Source organism: Nesoenas mayeri (genome assembly GCF_963082525.1).
Source record: "Nesoenas mayeri genome assembly, chromosome: 4".
Classification (NCBI taxonomy): Eukaryota; Metazoa; Chordata; class Aves; order Columbiformes; family Columbidae; genus Nesoenas; species Nesoenas mayeri.
Window position 1 is genome coordinate 16,349,194 of NC_137540.1, and position 16,916 is coordinate 16,366,109.

Genomic DNA, 16,916 nt, shown 5'->3' on the forward strand with positions numbered 1-16,916 from the left:
CCCTTTAATGAACTCTTAACAACACTGAATATCAATGTCCGCCAGACCACGTTTTTCCAGCCCTTATATACTCTATACCCAAAGGCCATGTGGCAAGCACAGGCTACGATTGGTTACATTTGCAGTCACTCTTCCCCCCCCCCCCCCCGCCACTATGGTGATTAGCTGCAGAGCACTGTCCACAAACTGTTAATGCGCAGTGATGACAGTGCCCCTCCTGCAGCCTGGGTCGAGGACAGAGCAGCTTCTGTTTACTTCTATGCGGTCCTAGTGCACCTCAATCACTTCAAGCTCTGGCTTGTTCACAGCACACAGCTAAAAACTCTCCACAACTTCGGTATGAATTTTTCAGACTAGATGAAGTAGCCACAAAGTGTCTGGAGAGCAAGAACAACATGCTGCCTACTCCTCCTTGGGCAGATGTTGTACTTCAGTGCTGTTCTCTGTAGGCTCTGGGTGTTCCAGTAATGACAGCTAGGTGCTCACATTCTGGGAGAGGCTTGTGTCCAGAGTTTGAGATTAAATGGGAGTAAAAGGGAACACTTCTGACTGCTTGTCTCCAAAAATGAGAAGAACTAGGACTGTTTTATTGGTTAGGCAGGTTGGGTTTGCTGTGGTTCTGTGATTAGTGCAATTGTGTAACCACCCAAAAGCAGTTCTGTTAACTGTAAAAAGTTTGCTCAATTATGTGAGCAAGTACATAATGAAGTGCACAGACAACTAGCTCCTCTTGCACAAAAATCCTCTGAAATCTTAGGCTAACTTTGACTGTGGTTGTGACACTGATTCTGTGTACTTCCAGCCATATAAACTACTTATCCCTAATGTCAGTAATGTGTATTCTGATGAATGTGGCTGAAGGCAAAAGACAGGAAACGGAAGTGATATACTTGTCATGTGAAGTGTTTAAAAAATAAACAAACAAACAGGGAGACAAAGAGCTGTCTTGCATTTATTTCACTCCACAGGTTTACATTAGCACAGACTTGGGAAAGTAGTTCAAGAAACTTGTGCAATGAAGAATGTTACCATAGCTGTTCTGAGGGACACTAAGCAGCTTTTTAAGTCTTCAAAAGACAAAGCTGTGTGGAACCTTTGAGAGCAGAATCCTGATGAGATTGCTACACTTGAACTTTTTTTTCCTCCTGTCAATTTCAAATCTTTGTAACATGTTGTGATCTATTGAGAGATCCATTTAAAGTGGGAAAGATGGGTAGGGCAAGGGCAGAGGTTCTGGGTGCTCTCCCTGGCTCCCTCATGGCACTGTTGCACCAGCAGGTCAAGCAACAGCATCGCCTGACCTCTGGCTCCTGTCTGTTTCCATTTACTCCATTTTCAGAGAAGGAGGTGTCTAGCTAGTGCTGTACATGTGAGGGATGCTACTGCTGATTTGTGGATATAGAAATTCTGTTATTAGTAGGACACTGGCAAGAAATGCTGCTGTGAAATGCATCAAATTAGTCTAGAAAACATTGAGTATATATGGTTATTGCTTGGAGAAATGAGAAATCCATCATACTTTTGGCAGCGATAGTATATAATTCTAATTGTAGAATTGCTATGATTTTTCTGAGTTGCAAATTGTAGTCACAGATTTTTATATGCCTCTCAAGGTAGTTAAGGTACTATAAAGGCTCTGATTTTTTGTGCATCTGCTAATATCAGAATCTATAGTTGCTGCGCAACTGGGAAGCATTGGTAGTACAGGGAAGGATGGGAAGTATTATAGGACACTTAAAGATATCTTTTCTAGTGAAGCAGAGAAATAATTATTTTTCTATATGCAACTTCTTTGATCAGAAAGATTTGAGAAAAGTATCAGGCTGTCCTGGAATATGCAGAGACGTATGGTATAAATTGTTGGATGGATGCTGTGACAAGAACTGGAAATCTAGGTCTGTCCAACAACAACTATCAACATAACCCACATTGTTTAGCTGCAGTGGCCTGCATGTGGACTGGGATAGATAACATTTGTTTTTGTCAATGAAAGAACCTGATATCTAATGCCCCAGATACTGCTTACCCTTCTGCCACATGAGGGAAATAGATCAAATCTTCATATAGGTTCAAACATTGTGGTAGTTCAAAACAGATTTAGAGATCCTAGAAATCTTCAATTAGAAATCTTCAAATGTAAGTAGATGAAGCTTGGGATGGAGTAAACCATACCAGATTAGATACCTGGAAAGACACTCAAGCAAATAATAACACTAATTTTCAATATACAAAACAATCTAATCATATTAGTGAAGGAATTTCTGCCATAGGTGTCAATAGCTCACATACAAATGAAAGTGTTGGATCTCACTGAAAACTTATGTAAGCTTATCAGTTATTTAATTGCTCTATGGTTATCATAACTAAGGAAGTTTTGGCTTTATTTTGGAAGGTAATATATTACAGTTACATATCAGCCAATATACAGAAACTCTGTAAAGAAAAACAGACTGAACTGCTACCTAAGAGCATTATGTAGACAATATTTTTTTAGGTTTCTAGCTAAAGCCTCATGTAACCTTTCCTGTTATTAAAAAAAAATCAATTTAAGAGGATTCCACTGTATATCTGAAAAGTAGCCTGCATTGCAGAATTTAATAGGATTATACTATTGATTCCATCTTTACAATGCTAGCTAGTATTTGGTATTTGTGAACTGCAGACTATTATGTGATTGAACACAAGGGAAGAGGGCTTAGTTTGTAAAAGAATAAGTAGCTTTCCCTTAAACTGCCCTGAACCAAAGATATACACCTGTTTTGGTCTCTGTTAGTAAATGCCAACTAACAAAACACCAGTGAGAGAACCTTCTAAAAACGGGTGTCTTATAATCGCTTGCTCAGTCTCCAAGTACAAGGTAACCAAACATCTTGTCAGCAGGAATCTGCTGCTGTAATGTAACTGTTTACAATTTCTCCAGAAAATTCTACCTGTAGTTCTTTAAGCAAATAAAAGCTACTACAAAGTTGTCTAGAAATCCATGTTATGTACTGATTCTTGTGGCTTCAAGGCAATATAAGGTATTTTCTGCTATTTGTGAACTTAATGGACTAAGAGTCCAATTGAAGTTTTCTTTCTATAAAAGTGTATTTTTTTGGGAAGGTAACTCTTTCTGGGAACATAGTTTTATGTACTAAGTAAATTCCTTACATACCATCACTATTAGTTTATTAGTGCTATATTAGTGATCGTCACATCCTCATATTTGCAAATAATGGAATTTGGAATGAAATAGAATGGATTTTGTAAGGATTTTGAGAAAATAAACTGTCTCATTTAAATGAATTTTGTATGGGGAAGCCTGCTTTTTCTGCAGATCTTCTGTTTTCCCTACTGAAACATTTTCATCTCTGTCTTTAGTAGTAGGAGTTCAACAAGTTGTTGCTTCCCATTAGTTTTAATGTCTCTGCTTTCAGAAAGAGAATGACCAGCTGTGAAAACACAAGTACAGAAACTGTTACAGCTACTGCATTGAACTTATTGAGGATGAACACCAGCAAAATACTAAGATTGCAGAAAACTGAGATTGTGTCTCTGCGATAAACTTTAAGTTTGCAGTCTTCCCTGACTCAACGAGCTATGCTGAACTGTATCAAAAGGGCAGTGGGCTGAGAAACAGTTAGTGTCTTCTTGAAAGCCCCTTACTGGGGTCAGCAGCAACAAGTTACTTTCCTGTGTCATTGTTTTCTATTTGCCTCTTCTTTTTTTGTTAGTAAGTAGGTGAGGATGTGGAAAGAGAGAGCTTGCTGACAACCCAGATACATTCAGGCTGGCTCAGTTTAAACCTAAACCAACTTAATACCAATAGAGATTTCTAGACCTGAGGCATAAAGATTATGATCACTTGTGTAGTCCGGCTTTTTGCTTGATGTCAAACAGTATCAGTTTCTCTCTCTTTGGGTTGATCATGTACTCATTCAGAACAAAACATGGTAATATGAGGTAAAGTAAAAACAAGCCAGTGATCATTGTGGTTTGTTGGGATTAAATCTGTGTGAGACGCAGATATTTCTGTAAATCTCACTGGATGAACTGTTTCTTCTTTGAAATGAAATGATCATAGATGAGAAATTCCTACCTTTTGTGCTACTTTATTCCATTATTATTTTAAGTACTTTGAAAATTTGAAACTCTTCACTGAGTAACCTTAGCTGTGGCTGGCCTGACAGCCCTGTTTATTGAATATATGCATAGAAGAATACCAGAAAACTCCACTTTTGCATGGTATCAGGGACAGAATTTCTACTATTGTGATATATATATTCTGTAAAGAAGTCTATTTACCTGTGCAATTAATATTGTTGATTACTGCTAAGGCTAATGTGAATTGTGAGCATAAAGCCTCCTGTCTCTTTTGAGTGAGAGGGACATAGCGGCAGGTAATGGCATTCAGTCAATATTCTCTGTCTCATCAGTCATGGGAGAGGGTAGAGTGGACACTGTGTTGCCGCTAACTATAAAATATTTCTGGAAACAATACGCCTGAGTGCATGGGCTTCAGGACGACACTTAAAAAATGTCATGAAGTATATCCTGTCCTTTATATGTTTCTGGTAATGCAATTGAATTTATTAGCAGTTTGTTGCTACAGTAAAAAGCATTTCCAGGATTTATGGCTGAAACAATAGCTGTAGATGTTCAGTCCTGTTGTATTTATTGAAGGTTTTGTTGAGCTCATGGCATCCTTTGATTAATTGCCATCTGAGGCATATTTTGTAACAAGGACTGTGTCAGAGTTTTGTGTCACTGTATTTCATAAAGTTCCACTGTGTCTTTAGGGAGTGCGAGTGTGAAACATTAACTTCAAAATGGATGTGTGGGCAAGTGGTAAAAGTGGTAACTAATTGACTGCCAGCCAGAATTTATACATGTAGAGAGCACCTCCTCAAATAATGATGGGTTTTACATTTTACTTTAACACAGAGTAGCCATCTTCTTATTGCTGGGATGACTGTCCAGACTGTGCATGGTAACAGCCTCAGAATGTTCTCAACCATTTAGAAAGATGGAGGAGTATATTGTAATCTGTAGTATTTTCCTTTCATTTACACTGGAGTGAAAAAGTAATAATATGTGCAAATCACAGTAATAGATTAACATCAGGTTTAGGTTGCAAAACTCTTGCAGTATTTGAAGACACACATATGCAAAATGAGGATTTTAATGTTTAGATGAATTCCATAGAAGTGTATTGGAAGATTAAGCTTAATTTTGTTTGATTGTATCAAATGTGATCCATTGATAACAAAAACAAATGAATATATTAAGGTTTCCAGCTCCTCTTTCAGGATTTTGGAAATATAATTTAAGCTAGAATCTGAAGATTAAGCTAGGTCCTTACTTTCTGCAAGTTGTGTCCATAAATATTTTTTGCGAGACTGCAACAGTCTGACAGTAGATCAGTTTTATTGTTATTACTTTTGCAGAAATGTCATTGATTTGGTATTTAGCAGGAATAAAGAGTAGAAAAATGATGTAATTTTGCCACCAAATATTCATATAACATGTATTATAGGAGTATATTTGCTGTATGGCTTATTCTGCAACTCTTATGATTTCACAGGTACTGTTTTGTTTGTTTTTTTTTTTTAATATTTATTTATTTATTTATTTATTTATTTTTTGAGTGAACAAGACCCTTTGGTGATTTCTGTCTTACTAACTCACTGGAATTGTGTACTTAACTCCAAGCTCCTTTCCTTCAGTATCTCTAATGGTGTTGCCTTTATGTTCTCTTGATCTGAAAATGTAAATACTAATGAATTATCACTTCAGCTCAATATTTCAAAGCTCGAAATATATTGTTGACAAATTCCCTGGTATTTGAAACAGTTAATTTCTCCTGTCATTGTGATAAAAGAAATGTGATAGAAAAAATGAAGTCCAAAACGTAAGGGGGCTAAAATACTCTTATTTGGTGCTGCATATTTCAAGCTTGCTATTGAATGAATTTCAGTGTGTGTGGTGCTGAATCCTTCAGACAGCAAAGTGGAGGACATCTTTCCCTATGTGTTTGTAGCACTGAGGGTTTGGTCAGGTGGTACTTATTCATACCAGAATGAAACCTGAGGCAGTACCGATATGACTATACAATTACAGACTGTATGCCCTTTACAGAATTTAAAACTTAATATCCTTGTCTGTTACTGGAGGACTAGATAGGCTTTTAAAAAAATATTTCTGTTAACAGTGAAAATGTACCCAGCTGAACTGCGGGGAAAAACCTCAGCACTACTGGAGGCTGTATCTTCCTTTGACACTACACCTTTTCCTCTCTGTCTGTCTCTGACTTTCCAACTTCTGGTGGTGGAAGAGATGTTTCACAAATAAAGAATATGAGATTGTTGTTAAAAGTGGATAGAGAATGAAAAGGCCTGAAACAGAAAAATTGCAACTACTCTTGAACCTGCTGTTAGTTGCAGGTGCCTGGGTGCTGGCAGTGGGGGCAAATGACAAACAAAATGCCTCCAGCCTTTTTAATAAGGCTTTAAAAGATGACCTTTTGTAATCATATTTTTTCACCAGTTTCTTTAAGAAAAAACACCACACAACAATTGCTATAAATAAAATATTAAACAGTAGTAAATTTTATTTCATTGCCTGAGTTAACAATGTAATAATTTATTTTGAAGAGTGCCATTATATTCTGGTAAATATTTAGTCCCTATGCTTATACAAATATAAACTGATTTAGTTGGAATCAGCTGGATGGCTAGAGTCAGTATATTGTTGATGCAACTGATAAATAATATGTAATTACTTAGACATCTTATTACAAATCCATGTCTAAACAAAGCTAAGCAAAGAATACTCAATTATGTAGACGTTACAAATTTTCTGTATCATTTTGAGGCTTGGCATAATATTCACAGAAGTCACTAACTTCTGTTTTGGCACCAAATGGAGCATAGATATCTAAATGCAGGAGTTTGATATCCTTTCAGCTGCTGTAGGGGCAGAGAGAAGATGTGAGCAACACTGTAAGGGTTGTTTCCTGGTCCTCTTTGTTTCCTCTGTCTGTACTTGAGTCATTTGCACAATCATCCTTGCTCCACTTCAAACTTTGTGTCCCTGGAAAGCCATAAGCACATAGCTGCTCCTGAATCACAAGTGGTAGGCGCTTGGGTGGTCATGTCCACGTAGGAGCAGGATCTCACCATGACATGGCTGTCAGTAGACTCCTGTCTCATGCTGGAACCTGTATAGGCTTTGCCAATTAGGCATCCCTGTATTTAAATTGTGTAAAGGCCACCGTTTGTAAGTGCTTGTCCATAGTGTGCTATCAGAGCAATGCAGATGAGTTAAACCACAGAACAATTTAGGAAAGCAGTCATGTAGCAAGAGCCCTGCTGGTGATGGTGTACCTTGCTCTTTCTTTAAAATAAGATACAAGACTTTCCCCTGAAGTGGAAGTCTGGGAGAAGTTTTTCTGGATAAAGACATATTTTAGTGTTCAAATTAAAAGGAAAAGAAACAGAAAATAGATTTCTAGTGCAGAGTAATGGAAGGGTAAGAAGTGCTCTTTCCAGCTGTGTAAAGATGCAGACTGCCAGTGGTGGTGGAAACAGCATAAGTAGGAGTGTGAATCTCTGTTATAGAGGACATGGATGTCATCCAGTGTCTGCAGGACTGGTTGCTTTAATCTAGTGGTTTGGTTTTAACTTGTGCCTCTGTTTTCTCTGCTTTTCTATGTTTAAAGTGTCAGCTGAATATTTCCATTGTTGTGTTGCTTTTGAAAATGGTGGGACAAAAAAGGTCTACCTATTACCATTGTGACAGTCTTAAATTGCTTGTCTCAAGAATTTCTTCCAGTCCTTTATTCATAATTGAAGCGTTTTCAAGAGACAGTTACAAGTTGTTGTAGCCACATGAGTTAGATCTGATTATGCTTTGCTGCTTTGGAGAAGATGATGGTCAGAGTAGGTTTTGTGTGCTTGTTCATTATCGCTCTGCCATTCATGGGTTATTTCCTTTCAAACATTTGCTGGGTTGTTCGTTTTCATATGTTAAGTCTTTGAATGAAATAAGCAAGATAATTTTGAGAACTATCAATATTTTTCTATTTAATAAAATAATGCTGCAAGATGTAAATGATTAAATGGAACACATTTTAGATACTTTAAATTGTATAACTTAAAATTATGCATGATTTCACACTTCCAGATAGACAAAATCTTGACATATTGCAACTCATATTTTTGTTTTTCAGTGACTAGTTTTTTTCTTTTTTTTTAGCATGATACTGTAGGAAATGGTCCTCTGTTGCTGAAAACTGAGTAAAAGGATTAAGCTTTTGGGAACAGAGGTAGGTAACGTATTTTGTATTTTTATCTTCAGCTTATAGAGTACTGATTTACAGAATAGTCCAATCTCTTTATATATGAGGATCATGAAGAAATAAGGTTAAGCATCAGGATCAGGTAATATGATTTAAGAATATTGTGAATACAAGTCAAGTCTCATTGTACTTCCCCTTACTGAAAAGGTCAAGAGTGATTTTTGTTTATTAATAAAATTGTGAACTCTTTCTATCTAAATATTAAATGAAAGGTATAAAAAAAAAATCTAGTTAATACAAAACAGTTAGGAATGTATGTTTTCCTTCACCGACGTAAAAAAATTTGTGTTGAAAGAACAATACTATTTTCAGAGTTTATTTACATCTGCATTCAATTTCTGCTAGTTTTCTTTCTGAACCACAAAGCTCAAGATGCATTACTGTGCTATGAGAATTTCATCAAAATCAAACACAGCTATATATTTGCATTTTGGCAGCCTGGGAAGGAGGGTCACACGTTTACAATAAGTACAAAGTGCTTTGATATTCTTTTTTTGTCTCTGAGAACAGGACAGACTGCATGAATTATTTTGATAGTTTTTTTCATGAAAATCTTATGTGAAACCAAACTGCAGACCCTGATTTGAAGCAAAGTCAGCAATGAGGGAACACAGATTTCCAGTTCAGAATGAGATGATGAAATAAGTGACAATAGAAATAAAGGTAGAAGCAAAAAAAAGTTGTTGATTATGCAAAGCAGATAAATATGAAAGTAAGAATAATTTTGACTTGGGATGTTGAATACTGTTTATAGCCTTCTTTTGGTTTCTGGGAATTTGATTTTACTTTCTATGCTACTGAAACAGGAGATCCATGGATATTAATTTATTAGTGCTTTTCTGTGGCATTTTTTTTCTGTTCTGGGGTGGTGGTGGTTTTTTTTTTTTCTTTTTATATTTGTTGCTTGCAAAAAAAACCAGAAACTGAACCCTGATATTGTGTTCCTTGCAGGAGGTTCTAAAATAACATGAGACTATTTCCTCTAGGAATCGAAATATATATGTTGCTGCTATGTTTTGATAATACAGCTAATATTCAGATGTTATTTGCTGCCCTGGATGTCATCTTGTAAGATGACAAAGGGAAATACTAAACAATATGGGTTCTTTGACATCACATGTGATTTCTCAAGTGGTATTTTGACATTAACTTTTATAATTACTAGTGGATATTAATTAAGAAATGGCCTTACCACCAGGAATTGCAGAATAGATAATTTTGTCCACTATTTATAACACCAGCTGCGAGTCAACTAAAAAAAAACCAACAAAAAACTTTCGCTGAACTCATGTAGATGTACAAGGTTTAAAAATATTGTGAATATAGAACAAAATGGCATATATTTTCATTGCTTAAGTTATAGCTTAATATATCTTGGCAATTGAGTACATGAACAGTAAAGAATAGACTTTTCTGTCCTAATCCGCTATATTTGAGTCTGAGGAATAAAACAAACAAACAAAAACGGTAGATTGACCACTATACAAGGCAGCTGCTAAATACCTACACTTCATCTCCGGGCATTTCAGCATTCTGAGGGGGAGGCAGACTGAATTACACAATGATATATAAGGCAGTTGTAGCGATATTACGAAGGGAATCACAAGACAGATGGCAGCACTTACCTGCACCTACCTTGGACAGATGAGCAACCTTTCTTTTAAATGTTTCTATTTCTTCAGAGAAAGATATCTAGAAGTTCAGTTATAGCTGACTTTTTTTTTTGATGCCAGGTGTTATGAGACACAGAAATTTTAGCAATTTCTGTGAAGTCATCAAAACTGTATGCTTGTGTCAGCTGAATATGATTTAAATATTTAAACTTCAGAAACACTTGCTGATCTTTTATAGGTTTTTAACTGCCCAACACATAGTAGTTCTTACACAAATTATTATTGTCTCATCCTATTTGGGTATATAGAATGGCATAGGTTTATATTGACTTGAAAGAGTTATCAATTAGTACTTCATAAGCTTAATTCTGTTAAGATGAATGGTCTCCAACTGAAGGAGGAGGAGCATAGAATAGATCAGAAAATCTTTACCATAATGGTAAGGTAGGTCAAAAAAATAAGTAGGATAAGAAGGCTGGTAACAGGGCTGAAATCATAATCGTGCAACTGAACAGATGTCTTGCAATCAATATAAGATGATATGGATATTTAATTTAAAATAATAGATCTAAAATTTATTTTGTGATATCACAGCCCCATGTCTTGTTGTGTGATAGTGACTTAACTCAGTTTTGGTAAAGTATTCTGCAAAAGCTAGATTGTGACAGCACTATTTCAGCTGACAAGTGCCCTGATCCAAAAGTGGTCCCATTAGCTTCTCTTGAATTCACGATATGTTTCCTGTGAATTCAAAGGGAATACTTGTTACAGTATGAACTTCAGAAATCCAGTTGAGTATTAGATGTGTCAGATATAACTGACAAGACTGAGAGCTTGCAGGTCCTCAGGTATTTTTACTTTAAACATAGTTATTACTGTCCCACAGAGTGAGTGAACTTGAACCTCAAATGAAATGCATCAAACCTATTTTTCAGTTTAGGAAAAATAAAACCAGTCAGACTTTTTTTCTTAACAATAGTTCCTGTCACTTCATATTATTCATGTGAAAATTTTTAAATGTAGCCTTTTGTCCCCCGATTAGAAAATTTGCTTTGGGAATAGGCTATATCAAAATGACAATGAAGGGCTTGATCTTCTACACTAGTGATGTTGAACATAATTCTCTAAAGTTGGTGTTGAGATCACTGCACACTATAGAAACTCAACTGCAGACAACCTTACTAGTGTGGTTTGCTTGCCTTGAGGAACCAGAAGTTGAAGAATTCTGCCCCTGATTTTGAAAGGAAGAGAATACAAGTTTAACTAAGTAATTTCCTTTCCTAATTAGGTACATGTGATTTCTTTTTAAGCTCTTTAACATCTTTAGAAGAAACCATGGTAGATTTGGATGTCAGCTGATGTGAGGTAGATCATATGCTTCTATTAAATGATGAGACAGTGAAGCATACTGGTGGTACTGGCTAACAGATTGAAGAGCAGAGAAGTGAGGTGATACAAGGAGCTTTGAGAGAACATGTGGCTGTAGCAGGCAGGCAAAGCTAGTGTTTTGCTGCACTGTTTGCCCCAAAGGCATTTAGGAACATATTGTAGCAGGGCTTTGAGTTCTCCAGGGAGGTGCCTGAGGAAGAGTCTCAAACTGCAGTACAAATATTAAGAGTTTGAGACTAAAACAAGAAAATGAACTGTAACAAATCTAAGGTTAGCATACTATTACCTAAGAGTCCTCGGGAAGTTAAGAAATGAAATGGCTGAGTGAATGGTTGTATAGCATGACCTTACACTAAATCAGCCTTGATATCAGGGGAATAAAAGGTGGTAACTGCAAATACTACTTTTTGTTCTGGTGCTACATAGGCTTCTTATTGAAATCTCACAGAACATACACTGGTAAATGGATTGGTGAAACCTGGTGAATAATCAGGGCGGGGTGAGGAGGGCAGGAAAACAAGGGTAAAAAAATAATATGACAGTAAAGCTGTTCAGTCAGCTTTATATTTGACTTTCTGAAGAATGCTCAAATGATGTGACTGAAAAGTGTGCAGAACTACAGTATTCACAAACGCAAAGTAATGCATTTAAGGACAAGATAAAACAGCTACATTGACATATATGCAGTGTTTGGCTCTAATTTAGTTCTCAGCACTTCAGAAAAGACAGCTTGGAAGTATACTAGAGAACCAGAATAGGCCCAGAGTGGGAAAGAACGGATGTGTGGAAGAGGAGAGAGTCTGGAAAGAAAGATAAAACTGACTCTTCAGATTCGAAAAAAAAAAAAAAAAAATACAGGAAAGGTGAAATACAATGGTGTTTTACAAAATCATGAGAGTATTGAAAAGGCGAATAGGGTGTGATTGCTCACTCTTTCTGACAATGCCAGTTCTTAGAGCTGCCCAATGCCATTATTCAAGCAGCAATTTTGAAGTCAGAAATAATATACCTCTTCTCGCTTTGAGAAAAGTTAGTCATTTAAACTTATGGCTTCTAGGGGTAGGGAGGCCAAGAGAATAAGAAAAATGATCTGGAGAATCCACGTTCTGTTAGTGGCTGTAAAAACATCTTCCCTAAAACTGTGATTGTTGGATGTCTCTCCTGATACATACTACATGTCCTGTTCTTTCCTTGAACACCTGTGAATACACTGGAGGTCAGATAACAGGGTAAGCAGACCTTTGCTCTGATGACGTATAAGGGGTTTTCCATTGATATAAGTCTGTTTTAAAATTTTGGCATCCTGAAGAACAAGTGCAACAGAGAGCAATTTCTTACTGAATCAGGGGAGCTTTCAGAGTTAAAACTGACAGTAAGCTGTTGCTTGAGTGCACCATTGGAATGACAGTAAGGCTTAGTCTTCAGCAGGAGCAAGGGACAGTTTCAAGATTCAGTTGGACAGAGTGCTGAGCCATCTTGCCTAGACTGTGTTTTTCCCGATAAGCGTTGGACTGGATGACTCTTACGGTCCCTTTGAACCTGGTATTCTGTGATCTTGCTCTGTTAAGTGCCTGAATTCCTTGATAACTGCATATGCAGTGGAGCCTCTGGGACAAAATGGAGCAGAAGATGAAATTAAAGCTCTGCAAATTGCCTAGCAAAGGTAGGGACTTTGTTTCCTGAGTTTGAATGCCTAGACCTGGCAGCATGGAGCATCTCAGATCCAGGTGAAATTGGTTTACAGTGAGCCTGAACCATGCTGGTTATGACAGCTCAACTCACTGGGATCAGCAGGTAGGCACATCAGCTTTCAGAAGGTGCTACAGAGTATTAGGTATAGGTGTCAGGTACACAAAAATTTCCAGAACCATGAGAGTGCTCTGTCATCTAAATGGTGGTTCAGTGCTGAATGCCATTTGCGGCTTTATCTCTGTATGCTAAATAAAAATCTCTAAATCTTTTGCTTTAATCTTGTCTAAAGATATACTGGAAGAAAAAAATCTTTCAAGCCTACTACTGTGTGGCTGGGTTTTTTATTTGTTTGGTTTTTTTCTTCAAGGATAATTCAGAATATATGAACAATAATTGTAGTATGCAAATAGTAGCAGGCATAAGGCGTGCATAAGGTTAGGCTATGTTTTGGTTTTGTTTGGTTTTTTTTATTCCATATTGATGGGTTTTCAGTGCCAGGGCTAGAGCCAGGTTTAATCTTTTTGTAGAAGGAATCAAATTCTTCGTACCTTTGAGCTACTTTACAAATAAAACTGAAGATTCCAAAGTATGAACCTGTCTTCATGAACAGAGGCTTGAAGAGAGACTTGTGATATTTGTTTTTTCTTGGATCATGGTAAATATTTAAGAGCTGGAAAAACTGGTAGCTGGAAAAGTTTTTAAAAAATTACCTATCACTTTTGTCTTTTGAAGAATGACTTGTCAGAGAATAAGAAACTTTCTAAAACATGCAGTTCTGTCTGCTTGTCAGAGACATGTTTCTGTCTGTCAATGTGTCTGCCCTTATTTTACTGAGCTGTATTTATGAGAAATGGCTTTTCTGTAACCTTCCACACAACACTTCCCAAACATATGCCTCAATCCTATGAATTCATCGGACTGTATTATTAGCGTGGGGAATTGCTTGGAGTAGTCAAAGATAATTTTTAGAATTAAATTATGTTCTCAGCATTAAACTAGTAGAAAACTGTAGTGACATCATGGATATTAAGACTACTTAATATAACCTGGATTTTCTGTGGAACAAAAGAGAATCCACTTTTTGATTCTAAAGTTTAACTCTATAAACACAGGAATTTTTAACCATTTTATTTCTGTAGATAATTCTTTGTATACAATTCACATATGTTTAGATATTATTTATTGATTATTTTTAAACAAGTTTATATTAACAGTTTTGATTCAGGTAAATTAAAAATTTTTCCACAATTTATGTAATAGTCTCCTGAACCTTGTGGTTTACTGTTGTAACATTTACAAAGTCTATTTTTCTGACCTTACATGCTAACTCAGGCTTTTGTCTGGAGGCCTATAGAGTAAATGTTAAGCACAGGTTTATGCTAATATGCACATTAGTTTGCAAGCTAAATGTTAAGGCAATACTTCAAAAGGAAAAAGTAGAATCAAAGGAAATATCATGATGGAAAATCTGAACAAACATATACAGTGTAATACATCAGTTTTGTTTTGGCTAATGGTACTAAAGACATATAACCTTTAATATATAGACTCTACTATTCTCTGGCTTCAGTGAGAAAGTTACTTTGTAGTATTCTTTCTTTTACCAGTCTTCTGATAATCAAAATGAGACTGTTGCTTTTCTTTGTACTTGAGAACTGGATAACTAAAGCATGGCTTTTTTTAATGGATAGAAGGTATATAGGAAAAAAGTCTTCAATCATATTGCCTACTGATAAAAGAAAAAGAGTTAAAGTACATATTCTCTTCTAAATAAATTTGGTTTTTTAGAATGTTTTTGAAATGTGTATTTCAAACATGCTGTGAAGCGCAAACAAAATTCTGTCCTTGATACTAATATTTTTAGATGTGATATTTTTTTTTAAAGATCATTGAACAGAACTTTCAGACATACGCATTCATATTATAAGTGTTTTCATGAAAATAATGTAAAGAGCATCCTCAGGATAAGCAGTCTCATTAATTCTGTACTATGAAATATTACCTCTCATTCATCAGAAAAAAAATGAATGTAGGTATTTTATTTCTAATTAAAGCTAATTAAGCTGTTTAGTTTTCTTTTTTATCTGAGCTAAGGTGAAGTAACTTAAACAGATCGTTTTGAAGCAAAATTATCAGACCTACTGTTTAGGTTTTATTTTTGAATATTTTATGCTTCCTTCTACCTGTAACAGCAGCACCCAGTAGATCAACAGGCACAAAGCTGATGTAAAATTGCTTTACTTTGTACTCCAGTAATTCCTTAAGAACTAACTATGGAGACCTAAAGATCAAGCTACAGAGTCAAAGTCATAAAAAGAAGGTTTCAATTCCTTATTTAGAAGATTTTGAGTTATTAGTACTGCAGTAACATAAATAAACTGTAACTTCTCTTATAAAGAAGGTGGTTTTTTTTTCTGTTTGAATTTTTAGAAGCCAGGAATCTATCAAAGTAGTATGTAGTAGCCCTTGCAGTTCATTGTCACAGAAGTCGTGTTCACCCATTCTTTCTGAAATTAATAATATTGCATATTGATAAATATGCAATTAATCTTTGACTTAATTTAGGACTAAACCTAAAAAGTTAATCATGCACCATATGTTATGGGGTTTTTTTTGTTTGTTTGTGGTTTTTTTTTTTTAGTTGGTTGGGTTTTTTTGTTTGGTTGGTTGGTTTTGTTTGTTTGTTTTCTTGGGTTTTTTTTTTTTTGTTTTGTTTTGTTTGTTTTAATATGGAGTGAGAATCAGGCTGAATGACTAGAAGAGGTAAAGGGGTAGAATCAAACACAGATGGTATGCATTTGTCTTCCTATTCTCAAGCAATTCTTATTTTATGCGGTCATAAGCCTATAAATTTGTAATGGGATACCATCTTCAGCTATGATCATAGAATCATAGAATGCTAGGGATTGGAAGGGACCTCGAAAGATCATCTAGTCCAATCCCCCTGCTGGAGCAGGAACACCTAGATGAGGCTACACAGGAATGTGTCCAGACAGGTTTTGAATGTCTCCAGAGTAAGAGACTCTACAACTTCCCTGGGCAGCCTGTTCCAGTGTTTTCCCTCACTGAGAAGAAGTTTCTTCTCAAGTTTAAGTGGAACCTCTTATGTTCCTGTTTAAACCCATTACCCCTTGTCCTAACATTGTTTGTCACTGAGAAGAGCCTGGCTCCATCCTTGTGACACTCATCCTTTGTATATTTGTAAACATTAATAAGGTCACCCCTCAGTCTCCTCTTCTCCAAACTAAAGAGACTCAGTTCCCTCATTCTTTCCCCTTAAAGGAGGTGTTCCACTCCCTTAATCATCTTGGTTGCCCTATGCTGGACTCTTTCAATGATAATTAATGTAACATGATTACGTTACAAGCTAAAAAAAAAAAAAATTAATCACATGTTGCTGAAAGATCTAATTGAAAACACAATGGATATGTTTGTATTCTGCATTTTAAAACAGACTAAACAGACTGACCTGTTAATATTATGAGAAATCTTCAGATTAGCTGAAATGTGAATATTCACGGCAAATATATTGAGAAATGTCTGTATGTTCAGTAATTCTGTATCTACCTTCAGAATTAGAATTTCTTCTGCAGAAAGCATTTATTATACGAAAACTACTAAATATACTTTTATTGCAACCTTTTTCATCTTCAATTTCAGATATATGTTGAATTATGATCATAATGCAGTTAAAGAATGTATTTGTAAACAAACACAAATTATGCGGCTTTCAGAATTAGAACCATTTTGGCAGTGGCTTTAAACAAAAGTGTTAAGCATATACTTATCTTTTAAGATTGTATTTAGCTGAGGATTATTGCTAGCTGAAACTTTGCTGTGCATTTCATACTTAAAGCCTGACCTTTCCTGCCTATGAGGTTTTT